This window comes from Geotrypetes seraphini, chromosome 6, assembly GCF_902459505.1.
Source record: "Geotrypetes seraphini chromosome 6, aGeoSer1.1, whole genome shotgun sequence".
In the NCBI taxonomy this organism is placed as follows: Eukaryota; Metazoa; Chordata; class Amphibia; order Gymnophiona; family Dermophiidae; genus Geotrypetes; species Geotrypetes seraphini.
This window is the reverse complement of record NC_047089.1, coordinates 73,858,386-73,880,052: the sequence shown is the minus strand read 5'-3', so window position 1 is coordinate 73,880,052 and position 21,667 is coordinate 73,858,386.

The following is a 21,667-nucleotide window of genomic DNA, read 5'->3' as shown; positions in this document are numbered from 1 at the left end:
TCACATTTCATCCCCGTCTCCAGGTCGTTGATAAATATATTGAACAGGAGCGGTCCCAGCACCGACCCCTGTGGAACTCCGCTCTTGACCCATTGCCAGTCTGAGTAATGGCCCTTTACTCCAACCCTCTGTTTCTGCCAGCCAGTGTTTGATCCATTGGTGGACATCCCCCTGCACCCTGTGGCTCCACAGCTTCCTAAGCAGTCTTTCGTGAGGTATCTTGTCGAAGGCCTTTTGGAAGTCAAGGTAAATGATGTCTATGGATTCCCCTTTATCCACCTGGCTGTTTATTCCCTCAAAGAAATACAGTAAGTTCGTGAGGCATGACCTTCCCTTGCAGAAGCCGTGCTGGCTCGCCTTCAGTTGTCCATTGTTTTCTATGTGTTCGTAGATTGTGTCCTTGATCAGTGCTTCCATCATCTTTCCCGGAACCGAGGTCAAGCTCACCGGCCTGTAGTTTCCCGGGTCACCCCTTGATCCCTTCTTAAAGATGGGCGTGACATTGGCTATTTTCCAGTCCTCTAGGATCTCCCCAGTTTATTCAGATTGTATGCACAGAAAACTTGCAGTAAATTGTGTGAGTATGTGGGTGTGGGTGTGTGGAGGAAGGGGGGTCCAGCAATATCTGTACCTGTTCTTTTGCACCAATTTTGCACAATTCCGGTTGGCCCAAGCTCCTTAGGCTCTTCCAGGTTGCACCTGGCCCAATCAGGTCCTAGGCCTGCCATTCAGAGGATGGTGGGCCTTCCGGTCGGACGGGCTTGGGACCCATCTGGCCGACCAACTTACCGTGAGTTGGGGTGTTGGGGGTTTGGGGGCAATTTTTTGGTTGATAATGTGTTCTATGATTAGACGTAGTGGTGGTCTGGGCGATTAAAGTACTGAACATAAAGGTAGGCCATTCTAAAAAAAAACACCTCATTTTGGATGGTTTTTTATTGAGAATGGACAATTTCCCTGCTGCTACTTTCAGCATTATGACCTTAGGCCAAAAGGGGACTTGGATGTTTTATTTTTATTATGCCCCTCCAAATCTTTAATTTCTTTAAGAACAAAAGAGTTGATATACTGGGACAAAATGAAAGTTTATCAAGGCCAGTATCTGTTTCCAACAGTGGCCAATCTATGTCACAAATACCTGGCAAGATTCCAAAAGAGTAAAACAGATTTTATGCTGCTTATCCTAAAAATAAGTAGTAGATTTTCCAAGGTCCAACTTAGTAATGGTTTATGGACTTTTTTAAAAATAAAATTATCCAAACCTTTTCTAAACCCTACTAAGCTAATTGCATTTTCCACATTCTCTGGTAATGAATTCCAGATCTTAATTACACATTTAGGGCCTGTTTTACAAAGCCGCGCTAGCGGCTGCAGCGCGATAACGGCCCTAAAGCCCATAGAGATTTAAAGGGCTTCGGGACTGTTGCCACACGGCAACTGCTAGCACAGCTTTGTGAAAAGGACCTTAATGAAGAAATAAAAGAAAACAAGAATAACCATACTGTTTCCATCAGTGGCCAATGCAGGTCACAAGTACCTGGCAGAAACCCAAATAGCAGCAACATTCCATGATACCAATCTAGGTCAAGCATGGCTTCTCCCATGTCTGTCTCAATAGCAGACTATGGAATTTCCCTCCAGGAACTTGTCCAAATCTTTTTTAAAACCCAGCTATGCTAACTGCTGCTATCACATCCTCTGGCAATGAGTTCTAGAGTTTAAATTTTCTTTGAGGAGAAAAAAAATCCTCCTATTTATTTTAAAAATATTTCCATGGGCTCCTTTTACGAAGCCACGTTAGAGCTTTAACATGCGGAATAGCGCATGCTAAATTGCTGCCCACACTAGACCTTAATGCCAACATTGAGCTGGCGTTAGATCTAGCCACATAGCGTGGGCTTAGCGTGCGCTAAAATGCTGCGTGCGCTTAAAACACTAACGCAGCTTAGTAAAAGGAGCCCCATGTTTGCTCTTTTTAAAATTTTCTTAAAAATATTTCCATGTTTTCTTTGTTTTAAATTTACTACTTAGTAATTTCATTGCATGCCCCCCCACCCCCCCCTAGTCCTACTATTTTTGGAAAGAGTAAAGCAATTCAAGCCTACCAGTTCTATTCTGCTCAGTATTTTATAGACCTCTATCATATCTCTGCTGAACTGTCACTTCTCCAAGCTGGAGAGCCCTCGCTGCATTAGCTTTTCCTCATCCTCACCATTATCATTTTCATCATCCTTTTCTGTACCTTTTCTTATTTCATCATATATTTTTTAGATGCGGTGACCAGAATTGCACAGAAAATTTGAGGTGCAGTCAAACAATCTATATATATAAAATCGGATGTATGTATGTAATTATGTAATTATGTATTTATGTAATTCGCTTAGAATTTATTAGGCGAACCATTAAATCTAAATAAACTTGAAACTTGAAACTATGTATGTGCCGCGATCACGCAAAAACGGCTTGACCGATTTGAACGAAACTTGGTATGCAGATCCCTCACTACCCGGGATGATATGTTCTGGGGGTCTCGCGGCCCACCTGCACACGTGGGCGGAGCTACAAACAGATAATCGGATTTCACCCATTCATGTCAATGGAAAAAATGTAAAGAGCTGCCAACACAAAAACGGCTTGCCCGATTTGAACAAAACTTGGTATGCCGATCCCTCACTACCTGGGGTGATATGTTCTGGGGGTCTCACGGCCCACCTGCACATGTGGGCGGAGCTACAAACATAAAATCAGATTTCATCCATTCATGTCAATGGAAAAAATGTAAAACAGCTGCCATTCTCACAGTAATTCAAAAACGGCATATTACCACAGGTAGTGAGGGATCTGCATACCAATTCTTGTTCAAATCGGTCAAGCCATTTTTGAATTACTGTGAGAATTGCAGCTTTTTACATTTTTTCCATTGACATGAATGGGTAAAATCTGATTTTATGTTTGTAGCTCCGCCCACGTGTGCAGGTAGGCCGCGAGACCCCCAGAACATATCATCCCAGGTAGTGAGGGATCTGCATACCGAGTTTCGTTCAAATCGGTCAAGCCGTTTTTGCGTGATCGCGGCACATACACACACACATACATACACACATACATACCTCCGATTTTATATATATAGATAAAGCTTCAGCAGTAGCATACCAAATTTGCACCAAGTAAAATGGGCAAAGTGAAGATGTCCTTAAATGGTTAGCTTGGGGGTTAAGATGTACATAAATGGTTAGTTTGGGGTTTGATTAGATTAGTAGGTTCTTCAGTGTTATTTTGGCAAGCAGCAGAGGTTTTTTACTGGGAGGGCTGTGATGGGAGGTGCAGGTGAAGAGATGTTAGAGGTCATCCACCCATCCTCCTTTTTTGCTGAGTTTTGATTGCATTGGTTTTGGGTGTTGGGTGGCTGGTGTTATATGGGAGGTCACAGCTGTGTGTGGTCAAAAAATTAGGGGTGATTAATGGAAGTGGCCTTTAGTAAGGGTATTGTGCAGGCACAAAAGGAACATCTGTGTCTATGTGTGACATCAACACGAATATTTAGAGACCCTTCAGCACCACGGAAACCTATTAAGTGGGGGATTTTATATTTATACTGTGAAATGTATGGTGAGGCAAATGTTTGCAGATCACTTTTGTAATGGGTGATGGGTTCGTGTTATATTTATGATGTTATAAATGTTTATAGATTTATATTTTGAAGTCTATATATGGATTATTAAAGTTGCGGCCCAGATACCATAAGAGACAATTTGTCTTTCAGTTATTTACAATGTGTGTAAATGTTTTTGGAGCACAGTGGAAATGATGTTAAGAACAGCAACAGAATACTCTATTATACTGCTTCTTAAAGTTCCTTGATTAAAATGCCAATCCGATGTTCTGTTATAAAGAACACCGCCTGCATGAAATGCTTTCTTCTAACAAATGTAAATCTCTTTAAAGGACAAATATCAGGAAATTCTGTTTCACACAACGAGTGGTGGATGCTTGGAATGCTCTCCTGGAGGAGGTCGTGACGGAGACCACCATTCTGGGATTCAAGGGCAAGTTGGATGCACACCTTCTCGCAAATCACATTGAGGGATACAAGTAAACAAGATTTCTCAGCAGGGAACACCTGGCTTGGCCTCTGCGAGTGCGGGTCGCCGGACTAGATGGACCTAAGGTTTGATCCAGCGAAGCCATTTCTTATGTTCTTAATACACTGTATTTGTTATTGTAATATCTCATTTTCTATGATATTTATTTATTTATTTCAATACCTTGATTGACAGTTTATATTTATTTGGATTTAGCTCACACATTTTATTGGCAGCTGAAGGTAAGGGACAGTAAATACTTCCCTATCCCCTTAAGTACTAGATCTTCATATACTAAGGTTTTTCTCTTAAGCTGTTTATATGTCTATGGGGAAAATAATAAATTTGATACTAAGAACAAGATGTACTGTTGTCATTAGGGATGTGCATTTGTTTGAAATAGCATTTTCATGTCACTTTCTATTGCTTTTCTTTGTCCAAAATGTGACAGCCGATCACTGTCTAATCTGCAAATAATAATAATAATAATTAATTTTTTTATATACTGCCAAAGCCATGATAGTTCGAGGCGGTTTACAATAAGAGGTGCTGGACAAACAGCGAAGAGGTACAAAGGCAAATATTGAGCGGGAGATACATTTGCATTTGCCTAAATGAATTTGGAAACTACCATTAGACTGCTAGGACATTAATCCAAGTATCTTGAGGCTGCCACTAGAGTCTTAGCAGCTAATTTGTATAAGCAGCCACGAAGGGCAAGAATGAGAGGTGTACACTCATGTACCAATTTCATAGCTCAACCGCCAGGGTACTTAAACAGGTCCTGGGGAGAAGCCTGTTCTTATTGGGAGAATTATGAGGGAGCTCTGGACTTGTGAGAGGAGGTGTGACTTTGCCAAGAGGGTGAGAGTAGTCTAACCTTGTCTGGAGTTGGGGGCTATAGACTTTGCCGGTGAATAAAAGAGGAGAGATTGAGACCAAAGGAGTGTGCATGTGCGTGGGAGAGGTATCACTGGAGCAGAGAGCACCTTTTTATGTTATGCATGTGTCAGTCATTATTCAGTGCTGGTATCTCCATAGCTAACCAGGGAACTTAGAACTTCTTTTTTCCCACATACACTCTTATTTTGGAAGGTGGCTTAGTAAAGATCTGATTGAAGTAAAAGGAAAATGGAGCAATAGGAAACTGCTGAATCAAATAATTTGTTATTCATCATAATTTGTTCTAGAAAATTGTATCAAAATGAAGACCAGTTCAGCTATTCTTCAGAACATAAGAATTGCCATACTGGGACAGGCCGAAGGTCTATCAAGCCCAGTATCCTTTTTGCCAACAGTAGACAGCCTTGGTCCCAAGTACTTAGCTAGATTCTAAGTAGTAAAATGTATTTTATGTTGCTTATCCTAGGAAAAAGCAGTGTATTTCCCCATGCCGTCTCAATAATGAACTATGGACTTCTCTTTTAGGAAAGTATTCAAACCTTTTTTAAACCCTGTCAAGCTAACTGATTTCACCACATTATCTGGCAATGAATTCCAGAGTTTAATTACACGTTGTGTGAAGACATATTTTCTCTGGTTTGTTTAAATCTACTATTTAGTAGCTTCTTCGCATACCCCTTAGTCCTAGTATTTTGGGAAAGAGTAAACAAATGATTCACGTCTACCCTTTCTATTCCACTTAGCATTTTATAGACCTCTATCATATCAACCACTAAGACATCTCTTTTCCAAGCTGATGAGCTCTAGCCACTTTAGCCTTTTCTCGTAGGGAAGTTGTCCTAACCCTTTTATCATTTTCATCACCCTTCTCTCTAGCTTTTTTAAATTCTGTTATATCTATTTGAGATACAGCAACTAGAATTGCACATAGTATTCGAGGTGTCGCCGTACCATAGAGAGATACAAGGGCATTATAACATTTTCATCTATGTTTTCCTGATAATTCCTAATATTCCATTTGCTTTCTTAGCCTCCACCACACATTGAGCTGAAGGTTTCAACGGCTCCTCAACAATGCCAACTAGATTATTTTCCTGGGTAGTGACTCCAAACGTGGAACCCAGCATCACATAGCTATAGTTTGGATTCCTCTTTCCCACATGCATCACTTTACACTTACTCATAAACATTATCTGCCATTTTGATGCCCAGTCTCACAAGGTCCTTTTACAATTTTTCACAATCCTCTTGCAATTTAACAACTTTGAGCAACTTGGTGTTATCAACAAATTTAATTATCTCACTAGTTATTCACACCTCTATATCATTGATAAAAATGTTAAAAAGCAGCGGTCCCAGCACAGACTCCTGGGGAACCCCACTATTTACCCTTCTCCATTGAGAATATTGACCATTTAAACCTACTCTCTGTTTTCTGTCTTTCAACCAGTTCTTAATTCATAATAGGACATCACCTCCTATCCCATGATTCTCTAATTTCTTCAGAAGTCTTTCATGAGGTACTTTGTCAAATGCCATTTGAAAATCCAAATAAACAATATCAACTGACTCACCTTTATCCACTTATTCATTTATTCCTTCAAAGAAATGCAGTAGTTTGGTGAGCCAAGTTTTCCCTTGACTAAATCCATGTTGGCTTTATCTAGTTAATCCATGCTTATGTATATGTTTTGTCATTTTGTTTTTTAATAATAGTTTATACCATTTTGTTCGACACCGATGTCAGACTCACAGTCTATAATTTCCCAGATGATCTCTGGAACCCTTTTTTAAAATCGGCGTCACATTGTCCACGCTACAGTCCTCCAGTATTATGCTAGATTTTAGAAATAAATTACAAATTACTACAAATAGCTCTGCAAGTTTATTTATCAATTCTATCTGCACTCTGGGATGTATATCATCCAGTCCAGGCAATTTGCTACTGTTCAATTTGTCAAATTGACCCATTACATCTTCCAATGTTACATAAATTTGTTTGAGTTTATCTGGTTCATCAGAATTGAATACCATTTCTGGCACCGGTATCTCCCCCACATGTTCCTCGGTGAGGATTGAAGCAAAGAGTTCATTTAATCTTTGCTATGGCCTTGTCTTCTTTGAGAGCTCCTTTTTTCCTTCAGTCAATTCTCTTCCATGCTTCTTACTTTTAATATACCTAATAAAGTTTTTACTGTGTGTTTTTGCTTCCAGTACAATCTTCTTGTTAAGGTCTCTCATTGCGTTCCCTATTAGTGCCTTGCATTTGACTTCCCATTCCTTGTGCTGTTTACAATTATTTTCAGTGGGAACCTTCTTCCACTTTCTGAAATATTCTCTTTTGGCTCTTAATAGCTTCCTTCACCTCAATCATTAACCATGCCAGCTGTTATTTGGTCTTCCTTCCTCCTTTTTTAATACATGGATTATATTTAGCCTGGGCTTCCAGGATGGCATTTTTGAATAACATTTATGCCTGAAGTAAATTTTTGACCTTTACATCTGCTCCTCTAAGTTTATTTTTTTAATATTCTCCTCATGTTACCATAGTCTCCTTTTTTAAAATTAAATTTTGTTGTATTAGGTTTCCTGTGTACACTTATTTCAGGGATTATATCAAACCTGATCTTGTTATGATCACTGTTATCAAGCGGCCCCAGCACCATTACCTTCCACACCAATTCATGCATTCCACTAAAAACTGGGTCTAGAATTGCTTTGCCTCTTGTTGGCTCATGAGCCATAAAGCAGCCCTTGATTTAATCAAGAAATTTTATCATGCTAGCATACCCTGATGTAATATTTACCCAGTCAACATCGGGGTAGTTGAAATCTTCCATTATTATTGTGTTACCCAGTTTGTTAGCCTCTCTAATTTTGCTGTCTAAAGTTCCCTGTCCTATATTGGTTACATAAGTTACATTTTTCAACACTGTATTGCTTTGCAGTTTCTAGAAATTGTTGTACTACTTAGAGATGAAAAATAATCTATTAATATTTAAGAACTTATAATATAAATGTACTCACATGCTATATAGAAATAGTTATACTACATAATGTAAAAGGCCCAAACTGTCAGGCATGCCCCAAATAAACATCACATGTTCACCTAGGGAAAAATATATCAAGTGGAAAAGTAGGAGGATAATGTAATAAAAACAGTGGCTCAGAATACTCTTGGGCTCTGAAATTGAATTCTTTAGATTCTGCATGAGTTTCAGATTCCTCTCAGGAGGAATCTGAAAGGGATAACTGGATAAAGAAATTTTTTTGTGGAATTGGAAATGACATAAGGGACCAGTGAGTGTCTACTGTATCTATAATTCAAAGAGCTGCAACCAAGTGGAGGAGTGCAGCAAGACTTTCCCTGATTGGTATTTGAACTGAGGAGATGTTTAGGATGCCCTACCACTGGGAACATAACCATTCTTCAGTCAAAAGGAGTTTGGTGTAAACAAGATTCAACTGAAAAAGAGGTTCTGTACTCATGAAGTTTTCCAGTGAAGATCTGATTAACCCCATCTAAAAGATAAAATAAGAGGAACCTGAACATTTCTGTTCAGACTAGAGGGTAAAGGGTCATAGATTTGATACATTGCCTTTCTGAGGTACAACCAAAGTGTATATTATATGCAGATACTTTCTCTGTACCTAGAAGGATCATAATCCAAGTCTATGTACCTGGGTTACTGGAGGGTTAAGGAACTTGCCCAGGGTTATAAGGAGCTGCAGTGGGCACTGAACCTGGGTCCTCAGCCCACTGCCCTAAGCATTGGGCTACTTGGCCTTTAACTGCCATCATATACTGTATATGCTTTCTAGCAGTGTTTGTGAACTGTACTGGCTGCCGGTCGAGACTCGTGTGAAGTTTAAATTTGGTTGTTTTTGCTTCAAGGTATCATCTGGCCTCACACCCAATTATCTTGTAGATTCATTTATATTTGTTAATTCAAAATGCTCTAGACTAGGGATGTCAAACTCAGGCCCACGGGCCAAATTTGGCCCACAGGGTAATTAAATTTGGCCTGTGATTTGGCCTGAGATTTGACCCACCATTTATTCCCTCCATCCCAGCTTCCTGGTCTCATCTTCAAGAGGATGAGACCAGGTCATCCACCTGCAGATGATCGCCGGTCATCTGTAGTGAACCTAGCAGGCTGCCATCGACCTCTGTAGCACGTTTCCTCTGCCACGATCCCGTATGTCAGAGGAGAGGTCTGCGGCAGAAGGAATGTGCTGAGGAGGCCGAGGCAGCCTGCTAGGGGTCCTTTTATTAAGCTGCATATTTAGTGCATGCTAAATCGGTTAGCGTACCTTAATAAAAGGACCCCTAAGTAGCTTAATAAAAAATTTGGCCCATGACATTAGCCTGTTTTAGATTTCGGCCCCTTATGTGATTGAGTTGGATACCCCTGCTCCAGATGTTCACATGCTTTATTTACTTTTCCATCTGTTTTAAAGGATGTAAATTTAAAAAAGATATCATCAATGTCTTGTCTTATGAAGCAGCATCTTGGGATAAGGATTTGAATTTTTTTACTTGTGACTTCCAGTACTTATCAACAATTTAGGCGACACTCAAAAACATACTGTAACTGTTTACTAGATTTTTAGCCAACTAAAGTATTTCATCTAATTGCAATTCATTTTACTTTTGTAAACTGCATAGAACTTAACGGTATTGTAGTATAGAAGTAAGTTTTTATGTTATGTTTTATGTTATGCTGCAGGAGTTTCCTATCACTCCTCTACATCCCCAGCCAGTGACCCATCTTTATAAAATTTCTTCTGTGTGGTCAGCGACAATGGGCAACAATTTAGACAGCCTGCTAGCACTAACCTTTGAGTTTTCTCTTTGACATAGATTCTCACTTCTGTATTAGCAGGAAGTGTCAGAGAGAGGGCTTGGGTTGGTGTGAGCACTCTGTTGCCTATTGCTAATATTGCTGTGTCCACTACAGGAAAAAAGAAGAGGGAAAAATAGATGGGCTAAATTCCCTAGTTTGTGTCACTAAATACCATGAGGAAGTTAATGGAACTTTCATACAAATCTATTTTTTTTAACTGTTTATTCAAAGTAACAATCATAAAAGCATACAGAACAAGTGCAAGCTATTCAATTTTTGATGCACAACTACAACAATCACTGCCTATAGCACTGACAAAAGAGAATCCAGGTCTGGACTCTTATGATCCAGATTCAACGATCAGAACAATGCCTTACAGATAACCCCCTCCCCCTTCCCTCCTCTTAGCAACTAGATTCTGGTAACAAGGGAAGTGCTGCCTTCTGTAATCTATTCAATATTTGATGCCTCAATGTGGGGGAAAGAGTAGCTAGATAAGAAGACCATACTGAAAGAAAAATTTTACTCCGGCTCCTAGAGAAGTGTGCAGACATAGATTCCAATAACATCAAATTATGGAATTTATTCTTCCAGTACCACATGGTAGGGGTGGAGTTCTAGAGCCAATGGTCGAGAATGTACTTTTTCCCCAGGATATAACCCTTACTCAAAAGTAGGCTATCTCCTGAAGACTATCCTCCCAAGTAACCCCTGGAAAGAAAAATTATACCCTTCAAGTGGCTTGGAAAGACATATCTCAATAGAGACTGTAAATAAGTCTGCATGTCTAGCCAAAAGGCTCTAATTTTTGTCTTGAATCCCTGAAGGGTGTTTTCCCCTATGACAGACTCCAGAAGAATGTTCCAGCTCTCCACCACTCTCTGGGTGAAGAAGAACTTCCTTACGTTTGTACGAAATTTATCCCCTTTAAACTTTAAAGAGTGCCCTCTCATTCTCCCTACCTTGGAGAGGGTGAACAACCTGTCCTTATCTACTAAGTCTATCCCCTTCAGTATCTTCAATGTTTTGATCATGTCCCCTCTCAATCTCCTCTGTTTGAGGGAGAAGAGGCCCAGTTTCTCTAATCTGTCGCTGTACGGCAGCTCCTCCAACTCCTTTACCATTTTAGTCGCTCTTCTCTGGACCCTTTCGAGTAGTACCGTGCCCTTCTTCATGTATGGTGACCAGTGCTGTACGCAGTACTCCAAATGAGGGCGCACCATGGCCTGGTAATAACCTTCTCTGATCTGTTTGTGATCCCCTTCTTTATCATTCTGTTCATCCTTTTTGCTGAAGCCGCACATTGCGTAGACGGCTTCATCAACTTATCGATCAGAACTTCCAAGTCCCTTTTCTGGGATGTCTCTCCAAGTACCGCCCTGGACATCCTGTACTCTTGCCTGAGATTTTTGTTACTGACACTTTACACTTATCCATGTTGAATCTCATCTGCCATGTCGATGTCCTTTTCTCAAGCCTGGTTATGTCATGTTGTAGATCTTCGCAATCCGCCTGCATCTTCACTACTCTGAATAACTTTGTGTTGTCCGCAAATTTAATCACCTTGCTCATTGTACTTATGTCCAGATTGTTTATAAAGATGTTGAAGAGTATGAGTCCAAGCACTGAGCCCTGCGGCAACCTACTGGTGAAGTTCTTCCAGTCTGAGTATTGCCCATTTACTCCCACTCTCTGTTTCCTATGCTCCAGCCAGTTTTTAATCCACGTATTTCTCCCTCAATTCCATGGCTCACAATTTTCTGAAATAGTCGTTCATGCGGAACCTTGTCAAACACCTTCTGAAAGTCCAGAATGTCGACCGGGTCACCCTTATCTATCTGCCTGTTTACTCCCTCGAATAAGTGCAGCAAGTTTGTCAAACAAGATCTGCCTTTGCTGAAACCATGCTGGCTGGTTCTTATCAGACCATGTCCATCAAGGTTATCAATGATACGGTCCTTTATCAGCGCCTCTATCATCTTTTCCGGTACCGAGGTCAGACTCACTGGTCTTTAGTTTCCCAGATCTCCCTTCGAACCTTTTTTGAAGATTGGCATAACATTCTACACCTTCCAGTCTTCCGGAATACCCAAAGTAATTTACAACTTTCAAAAATAGAGACCCCAATAAAATAAACTCACCCTCTTTCTCTGCTTTCATATTGAAACATTCCAGGATGTCCTTGTGCTTACAGCCAATGAAGGCATTGTACAGAATAATATGAAGATAAGAGAGGATGCAATGACAATGTTGGCTGGAACTTGTTTGGGATTTAAATATTTCATGCTCTGTCCATGCTTTACATGCGTCAACATGATCAAAAGCTTACAAATGACAACATTTCTGCAGGGAGATTTTTGACCACTTCTGTTTTATCCCACAGTGCATTGTAGAATAAAAATAATCTCTCTGAAATCCCCACTTCAGGTGCCAAGGTATATTATGAGGGATTGTCAAAAATGAATAAGAGAGTGGTTAAGCAGAAGTTTTGAAATAACTTTAAACACTAATAATTCTTATACTCAGGAATGAAAAATAAAAATGCACTATGAGGGTGATTTGAAAACTACGGTAAAAAAGCAAGTTAAACAAATACTGTATATATATTTTTAAATTGATAAAACCATATTTTCCCGACAGGATGGAAAAACTGGAAACTCACTGGACTAAAGGGTCCTTTTACAAAAACGCGCCAAGCGTTTTAGCACGTGCTAAATATTAGCGTGCGCTAACAATGTGTGCATGTTAGTCTATGGACGCGTTAGTGTTTAGTGCATACCAAAACGGCTTTGTAAATGAGGGGGTAAGTATATATTGCCCTTGATGGAGACTTGAGAAATATAACTGCATTTTTTTTAAAAAATATTTGTTTAACTTAATTTTTTACCAAATTTTTCAAACTACCCTCGTATTTGGAGCACAGTGACAAAGAAACCAAAAGTAGTTATGAAGGAAGAGCTTGATTCACTGACCCACCTTCATTTCTCTTTTATTGGCATAAAACACCTCCCAGCTTTACCTAACAGTTTTATTAGAAATTTTCAAATACAATAGTTCCATAATACAGATAAAAAATAGAGCTGGATGAAGCATACAGCAACAAAAAGCAAGCATATATGTATCAGTAGATTGAATTAAAGCAGGCAGAAGTATACAAACAAATAGAAAGCAAGCTTATCTGTGAGTGTGGATTAGTGTTTCCAATTGTATTAGACTTTCACGGTATCTTTCATACCTCAAAATCATCTTCCTATGGTGGCCATCATTTTGTGACTTGGTAGTCACTGCATCAGGGCTCCACATGAAAAACAAACACTAAAGGCCAAATTCTATAAACAGCATCCTGATTGTAGGCAGCCAACTTCTGCCTAACCAGCCAATCGGGACACATGTTTAAAAAAAAAAATCCTCCCAAGGCAGGCTGCCTACATTGTAGGCAGCTCCGGGAGCCTAGGGAGGCATGTAGGCCCGCCTAAGCTCACTTAAGGCTAGGTGTGGGTGTACTTTGGCACTGAAGTAGCCTTAGGTGGGCCTAGCCCTTGGAAGTTGAGTACAATGTAGGACAGCAAAATGCTAGCCTATATTGTAAGCAGACACTGCCGCTCAGCTTTTTGCAGCAAGGGATCTCCCTGCCACGATAAGTTTAGCGGCTGTGGCCGCCCGTCCCCACCAAACATCGCTGGCAGGCGTGATGCCCAGTTCCGCCTGCCAGAACTCCCCCACCCACATGCATCACCAGCAGAAGGGATGCCCAGTCCCTCCTGCTGGAACCCTCTACCCCCTGTACATCGACGACAAGAGGAATGCCCAGTCCCTCCTGCCAGAACCCAACCCCACCCACTGAACATCATGAGCAGTGGTTCCCAAACCTGTCCTGGAGGACCCCCAGGCCAGTCAGGTTTTCAAGATAGCCCTAATGAATATGCATGACAGAGATTTGCATATAATGGAGATGCCAGGAATGCAGATCTGCTCCATGCATATTCATTAGGGCTATCTTGAAAACCCAACTGGCCTGGGGGTCCTCCAGGACAGGTTTGGGAACCACTGATCATGAGCATCCCTCAAACAGGCTGGCCCGCCTTCTCATGAATGGCGGGTCTTCCCCATAGGAGGGGCCTTAGGCACCTGGGCCAAGTGGAATCTTAGGCACCATTTACAGTGCATTCTGGGATGCACTGGGAGTGGCCTAAGATTCCGATTGGCCATATCCCTTAGGCCACCTCCTATGGGGGTATTTTGAAAGTTATGCATATACCCACTCCTTTACAAAGCCACACTAGTATTTTTAGCGCTGGCCACGGTGGTAAGACTTCCGACTCTCAAAGGAATTCTATGAGCATTGGAGTTCTTACCACTGTGGCTGGCGCTAAAAACGCTAGCACGGCTTTGATAGTTATAAAATATCAAGTAAGTGTGTCTAACTTGGGTGCCAGCATTTACACCCGGTTTTGGCAGACCTGAAGTGAGGAGCATTGTAAAAGGGCCCCTTTACTTTCTAGTGCCTAGGTTCCAGCATTTTCTCCATGAACTCCTATAAAACTGACATGTAAAAGAGGTTCAGACAGTATAAATAGGAACACTGTTGAGATAAAACCATAGTCAAACATTTTTTTATTTCTTACTATTACGTCTATGTAAGAGTGACTTTGCAGGTCTGAAATGGAATAAAAGGGCTAATGAGGCAAATAATACATTCATTGCTTGGTGTGGGGCAGCCCCAAATGCTTCATTAAACATCCCTTTTTGTTTCATTCATTGTAATTCAGCTTCTCATAAGTCCCTACCTTATTTTTGCATAGCATACATTGTGGTTGAAAAACCTGTCCAGCTAGCCTTTTCATTTAGCTGCTTTCTGTTTATTTTCAGAGTAAATCATCTACTGTATATTGTTCTTTGCTAAATACCCCAGCTCTCAGTATAGCTTTTGTTCCCCAATAATACAAACTAGAAAACTACTTTCAATGAACATTGGATTGAACAGTACATGCAAAGTTTAAAAATGAATTAAATATGTTTCTATCCCCCTCCTTTACAAAGCTGCGCTAGCGTTTTAGCGTTGGCTGCTGCGATAACAGCTCAGACACTCATAGGAATTCTATGGGCGTCAGAGCTGTTATCATGGTGGCCGGCGCTAAAAATGCTAGCGGCTTTGTAAAGGAGGTGATATATCTATATTAATGGCAAGTTAAATAAAAGCCAAGATAAATAATTTGGCGCCTTTTGGAATGCCACCTGTGAAACCTGAGTCCTTAACCCATTCTCTGTCATGCTCAGAACGTGAAAAAGTGCCTGGATAGTCAAAGTAGTGCAGAGTCTATATAACATGTGCTGAGTTTAGATTTATTTATTTTAGGTATTTGATACTGCCTATCAAAGTTATCTAAGGGGTTTACAATCAGATATTCAAGCATTTTCCCTATCTGTCCTGGTGGGTTCACAATCTATCTAACATACCCAGGGCAATGACTTACCCAGTGTCACAAGAAGCAGTGCTGGATTTGAACCCACAAGCTCAGGGTGCTAAGACTGTAGCCACTAGACCACTGTAACCACTAGACCACTCCTGCATTATTTCTTAATAAAGTAAAACAGATGATATTATTTCCAACACATTTCTCACTGGCAAAAAAAAAAAAGGTCTAGAACACTTGTGTAGTAGGGGTTCTTTTCCTGTCCCTGCCCCATTCCTGCAAGCTTTGTCCTCATCTGCACAAGCCTCATACACTTTAAAATCCAAAATGTTTGAGGCTTATGCAGTTAAGGCAGAGCTTACAGGAATGGGGCAGGGATAGCAACAAAACTCACGGGGATGGGGCAGGGAAATTGAGTTCCTGCAGGGACAGGGAAAAATTTGTCCCCATGTCATTCTCTAATGTCATTATATACCAACAACCATTTCATTTGTATGCTGTTATGGTGGTGGTGGTAAGGACCCAATCTCTTCTACATTTGTACCAAATTAATGTGGCTGATATAATAACATATGTTCAAAGAAAAAAAAATGTAAAGATTATAAAGCTTAACCAATAATAATTTATTAATAGAAAAACAGCTACTGTACTTAGATTTGTCTTTATTATTGCTTGATTTAATAGGAAAGGTCACCTTTCCATCATCAATAAAAATTAAGGTCATTGATTCTAGTGATAGAAGAGGCTGGTTCTTCTTTTGCCTGCTATTGGCAAGTCTCCCAGGTCTTTTATTAGCACAATTCATATACCATTGAGTGATTTGTAAAATTTAATTTCATTTGTTTTATTTCCTAGTACTTGGATTGTTCTGGAAAACAAAATATGCTTCTAAGAAATGTTTGTCTATTTTAAAAGGTTTGTTAATATAAACATGTCTAGGCTAGTTGATATTTCCTTAATTTCATAGGCACAGCCTTGGCTTTTTATAATGGAAGTTCAGGGCAAGATTCTGTGGCAAGAGTTACAAAATTCAGTGAGAATATTTCTCCAATAATAAAGCCAGAGCATATTTGCAAAAACATTTCTGTATAATTATAAATTAAATATGGCACATTAAAAAAAACTCACATAATTGTCATAAATCTTTTTTTTTTGTGGGGTGGGCAATTTGTTTTGCTTATTTATTTATGAAAACAGGAATTTAGAGATCAAGATGACAGGGGGAGAACATTTTAAAAATGAGGAGAGGGAAAAAAGGGGGATACGGGAGCATAGAGAGGGAATGGGTAGGTGCAGGAACAGGAGAGGAATTGAGAGACAGATCAGAAGGGGAAGATTGGGAAGAAGGAAATTTTGAAGATGGTGGGAGGAAGATGGTATATCAGATATAAGGGAAGATTCAAAGAGAAGGATCAAACCCTACATCTCCACACCCGACCTAGCCCAAATCCTCTATGCCTATGTCTTCTCCAGGATGGATTACTGCAACTCCCTATTTAATGGAGTAGCCAAAAAAGATCTCAAGCGCCTCCAGTGGGTACAAAATGCAACCAACTCCCCCTGCAAATCAGATTACAGAACTCATTGATGACCTACCGGAAAGCGGTAAAAACCCTTCTCTTCAACTAAAATTCAACCGCAATCTACGCCTCACCCCCCTTAAACCCACCATCCCCTCTACCCTCTCTTCTCCATTCTAAACCTCTACTTAAATTGCTGTATAGTCCATTCTTAACCTGTACTTAAATTTCCGTATAGTCCTTGTACTTAAACTACTGTATAGTCTTTGTATTGTCCAAATGTACTCCACTGTGAATGTTTGCTTGTAGGCCGTTCTGAGCTACAGGGAGGATGGGATAAAAATCAAAATAAATAAATAAGATTAAGATGAATGATGAATGGAAAGGGAGATTTAGGGCCAGGTGAAGGAAAGGGAGAAAGAGGGGAGTTACTGTTTTTATTTTCTCTTGCCACTTGGCATTAGTTCTCTCTCTTTCTATCTTACCCCTCCCCCAATACTATCTAGTCTCTCAAAACTTGTCACCCTCATCTGCCCCTGTTTCTTTTCTTACCTTCCTCCCTTTATATATTTACCCTTTACATCCTGCTGATTTTTACTCTCTTTGCATCCTCCCCATTGCCATTTTCCAAATTCTCCACTGTCATTTCACACCTTCCTTTTCTAGATATATTTTTTTTTTTCATCTTCTTTGATCAAGCTGAAGTGTGACGAGAACAACACAAATGCCACAGGCTGCATTCTCTTTTTACTGTTGGTACCTGATTTCTATATTGAACTATGGTGCATATCATACAACTATGGTTCAAACTCCAAGTTGGCTCTTGGATGGAAGAGATGAATTACATTAAATTACATTCCATTAATGACTTCTATTCCGCCTGTACCTTGCAGTTCTAAGCAGATTACATCAAAAGATAACTGGACATTTCCAGGAAGAGGGATACAATTAAAGACATTGGGCCTAATACAACAAGAAGATAGCTGGACGTTTCCAGGAAAAGGAATACAATTAAAAGCGTTAGGTCTGAAACAATTTTGAAGGGAGGATACTAGGAGGGGGACAGAGGGGGTTAGTACATTTGGATGAATTTCTTAAATAGCAGGGTTTTGATTTCTTTTCGGAAAGCTTTGAGGTCAGTTGATGCTGTCAGTAAGTTGGTGATTGAGGGATCCAATTTAGCTGCATATGTGGTGGTTGTACATCTTTTTGCACTTGGTTCCTTTAAAAGGGGGGTGGGAGAAAGGGGATTGGGTTCTCCTCTGTCTGGATGAGAGGTTCCTGTTTAGGCGGTTGTTTAGGTGGGTGGGTGCCGTTCCATTTAATGTTTTGAATAATATGCAGTAGAGTTTGAATTGGATGCGGGCTTGTATTGGAAGCCAGTGTGAATCTAGGAAAGCGTTGGTGATGTGGTCAAATTTTCCAAGGGAATAGATCAGTCTGAGGGCAGTGTTTTGCACGGTCTGTAGTTGTTTTATTAAGTAGGTGGGACAAGGAAGGTAGAGGATATTGCAATAGTCCATTAGACTTAGGACTAGGGATTGGACACTAGTCTGTATTGTTCTTTGTCGAAGAATTTTCTGATTTTGCGAAGGTTGCGCATGGTGAAGAATGCTTTTTGTGTGATTTTGTTGATTTGCAATTGAAGAGTACAACGTCTGTCTAATGTTACTCCAAGGAGTTTGAGAGCGGGCTGTATGGGGTATTTGGTGGTTTTTATTTCTAGTTCGGTTGTAGAAGGGGTTTTGTCCTGTTCAAGCAGTAGGAATTTAGTCTTATCTGGGTTGAGCTTCAGTTTAGAACAAGCTCCGATCCCGTATAGGAAGGAGCGCAGCCAAATCGTCCGAAGCCGGAGCAAAAAGGATGGGAGGGGGGAGGGGGAAGGGAGGAGAAGGAAGGGCCAATCAACGAAGAAGCGAGGGGGGTGGGGTTAGGGGGATAGTGGTGAGCGGAAGGGAGGTCGCCCTTTCTAATCGGCGATCTCGGGAGATAGACGCGGCTTCCCTCCTGCCCACCCTTCCCTCCTGTCGCAGCCAGTCTGGCAGGTAAGCACAGCATATGGGTAGAAGGCATGCATCTTTACAGTGGTTAAGACATGGGGCACATCGCCTTGCTTGGACGGCAGGGAGGCCAGGCCATGATCTTCACAGCAACGTACCGCTGACAAGGGGACACCTCCTTGAACGGGAAGGGTCCGGTGAGCCGGGGTAGCTTGTACGGCGCCCTACATTGTGCGGGGATAGGGAGGCATATGCTGTGTGCCTGATCATCGGTTGGTTATATGTCGCCTGGTGATGTACCTTGTGTGTTATGCCATTTTCAGAAGTGCGGTTACAGTGTACAGTTCATCACCATTCATGCTTGATTATTATGTTCAGTTGATAACAGTTTGATGTAATTGTGCTGTCATGGCTGCGGCCAAATAAATTCAACATGAGTTGATAAACGCCTGAGTGTCCACGCTAGACCATGAAGGTAAGAGCAACAGTGCTGAGTGCACAATTTGGTGTTCTGACATCCATTTTTCCACTGCTTCTAGAATAATGCAACTTGAGGCACTGCCATTTCCCTTGTTCTGCCAGTTAAATGACTACATGTTCATGGAATGGACATGTAGACAAAGTTCATGCCCTGGCATGCCTCTCTCTTTCTCTCTTACCCCTCCCCCCAATACTATCTAATCTCTCAAAACTTGTCACCCTCATCTGCCCTTGGTTCTTTTCTTACCTTCCTCCATTTATATATTTACCCTTTACATCCTGCTGATTTTTACTCTCTTTGCACCCTCCCCACTGCCATTTTCCAAATTCTCCACTGTCATTTCACACCTTCCTTTTCTAGATGTCTTTTTTTTTTTTTTTCATCTTCTTTGATCAAGCTGAAGTGTGACGAGAACAACACAAATGCCACAGGCTACATTCTCTTTTTACTGTTGGTACCTGATTTCTATATTGAACTATGGCGCATATCATACTACTATGGTTCAAACTCCAAGTTGGCTCTTGGATGGAAGAGATGAATAATGCAGCTTGAGGCACTGCCATTTCCCTTGTCCTGCCAGTTAAATGACTACATGTTCATGGAATGGACATGTAGACAAAGTTCATACCCTGGCATGCCTGGGTATAGAAATCTCCTGTTTCAAGTCTGATTGCACAGTTTCTTTTGAGACCCTTACCTTGGCCATAGAATCATATAGAGAATGACAAGGGGTTGAATTTGTCCTCATCCCCGTGGGAACTCAATTTCCCTGTCTCGTCCCCACAAGTTTTGTCACTATCCCTGTCCCATTCCTTTAAGCTCTGCTTAACGGCACAAGCCTCAAACACTTATGATGTTAAAGTATTTGAGGCTTGTGCAGATGAGGACAGAGCTTGCAGGAAAAGGGCAGGGACAGGAAAAGAACTTGCCGGGACGGGATGGGAAAATGAGGTCTCGCGGGGATGCGGAAAAATTTGTCCCCATGTCATTCTCGATTTAGATAACTACAATCTATCAGGGTCGATATTCAAAGTGAGTTCATTGGTTAAGAGAGGCTCTTATCTCAGTTATGTCAGGCTGACCAGGTGCTGAGGGAATATTCAGTACCTCCTAGATAGTGTCACTGAATAATCCTTCTAAGTGCTCAATCTGAAGTCAGTTATTACATTACATTACATTAGTGATTTCTATTCCGCTTGTGCCTTGCGGTTCTAAGCGGATTACATTAGAAGATGGCTGGTCATTTCCAGGCGATGACAATACAATTCTTTACATTACTTTACAAACTTTGCATACCTAACTTTACATATCTTATCATACATAACTTTATATAACTTTACGTGGAATTACTTTGCATTACTTTACATTATCTTTCCAGTACTTGCATAACTTACATTACAATTATTTTACATAGCATAACTTTATATTGCAGAAAAGCTAGGATCTGTTTTTTAAATTGTTATATCTGACGTTAAGAGATATTTGGAGGAAACAGTGTTTCCAGATAAGAATTGACTTATCGTCCTTTGCGACTAGAATAGATGTTGCCTGTGGAGAGGAATTGCAGGAGGTTTCGAAAGGTGAGAGGATGAAGGTAAATTATATTGTTGGGATGTGTTTTTTGAATAGAATGGTTTTGATATCTTTTCGAAACGCTTTATAGTCAGTAGTAGTGATCAGTAACTTGGATATGGTGGGGTCAATTTTCGCGGCCTGTGTAGCCAGTAGGTTGTCATATAGTTTTTTGCGTCTTGTGCCTTTGAGTGGGGGGTAGGTGAATGGGATCTGGGTTCTCCTAACTCTAGATGAGAGGTTTCGGTTTAGGCGGCTGTTTAGGTAGAGAGGTGCTGTTCCGTTTAGTGCTTTGAATAATAGACAGTATAGTTTGAATTGGGTTCTTGCTCGTATCGGTAGCCAGTGCGAGTCGAGATAGGCATTAGTGATGTGATCATATTTCCCTAGTGAATAGATGAGTCTGAGAGCTGTGTTCTGTACTGTCTGTAATTGTTTGATCATGTAAGTGGGGCATGGTAGATAGAGGCTATTGCAGTAGTCTACGAGTCCTAGTACCGTATTTTCACATAGATAACGCGCACCCGTGTAAAACGCGCACACGGGTATAGCGCGCAAAAAACACAAATTTATGTACAGAAATTTTTATATACCGCGCACACCCGTATACCGCGCATGCTGCCCGACTCTCCCGTCACCGCCTGACTCTCCTTTCGCCCGCCCCGACTCTCCTCTCCCCCTTGAAGTCCTGTCCCCACCCTGAAAGCCTGATGCCCCCCCCCCGACGTCCGATTCACCCCCCCCAGGACCGCTCGCACCCCACCCCGAAAGACCGCTCGCACGCACCCGCACCCCCACCCCGAAGGACCGCTCGCACGCACTCCCACCCGCACCCCGACCCTGAAGGA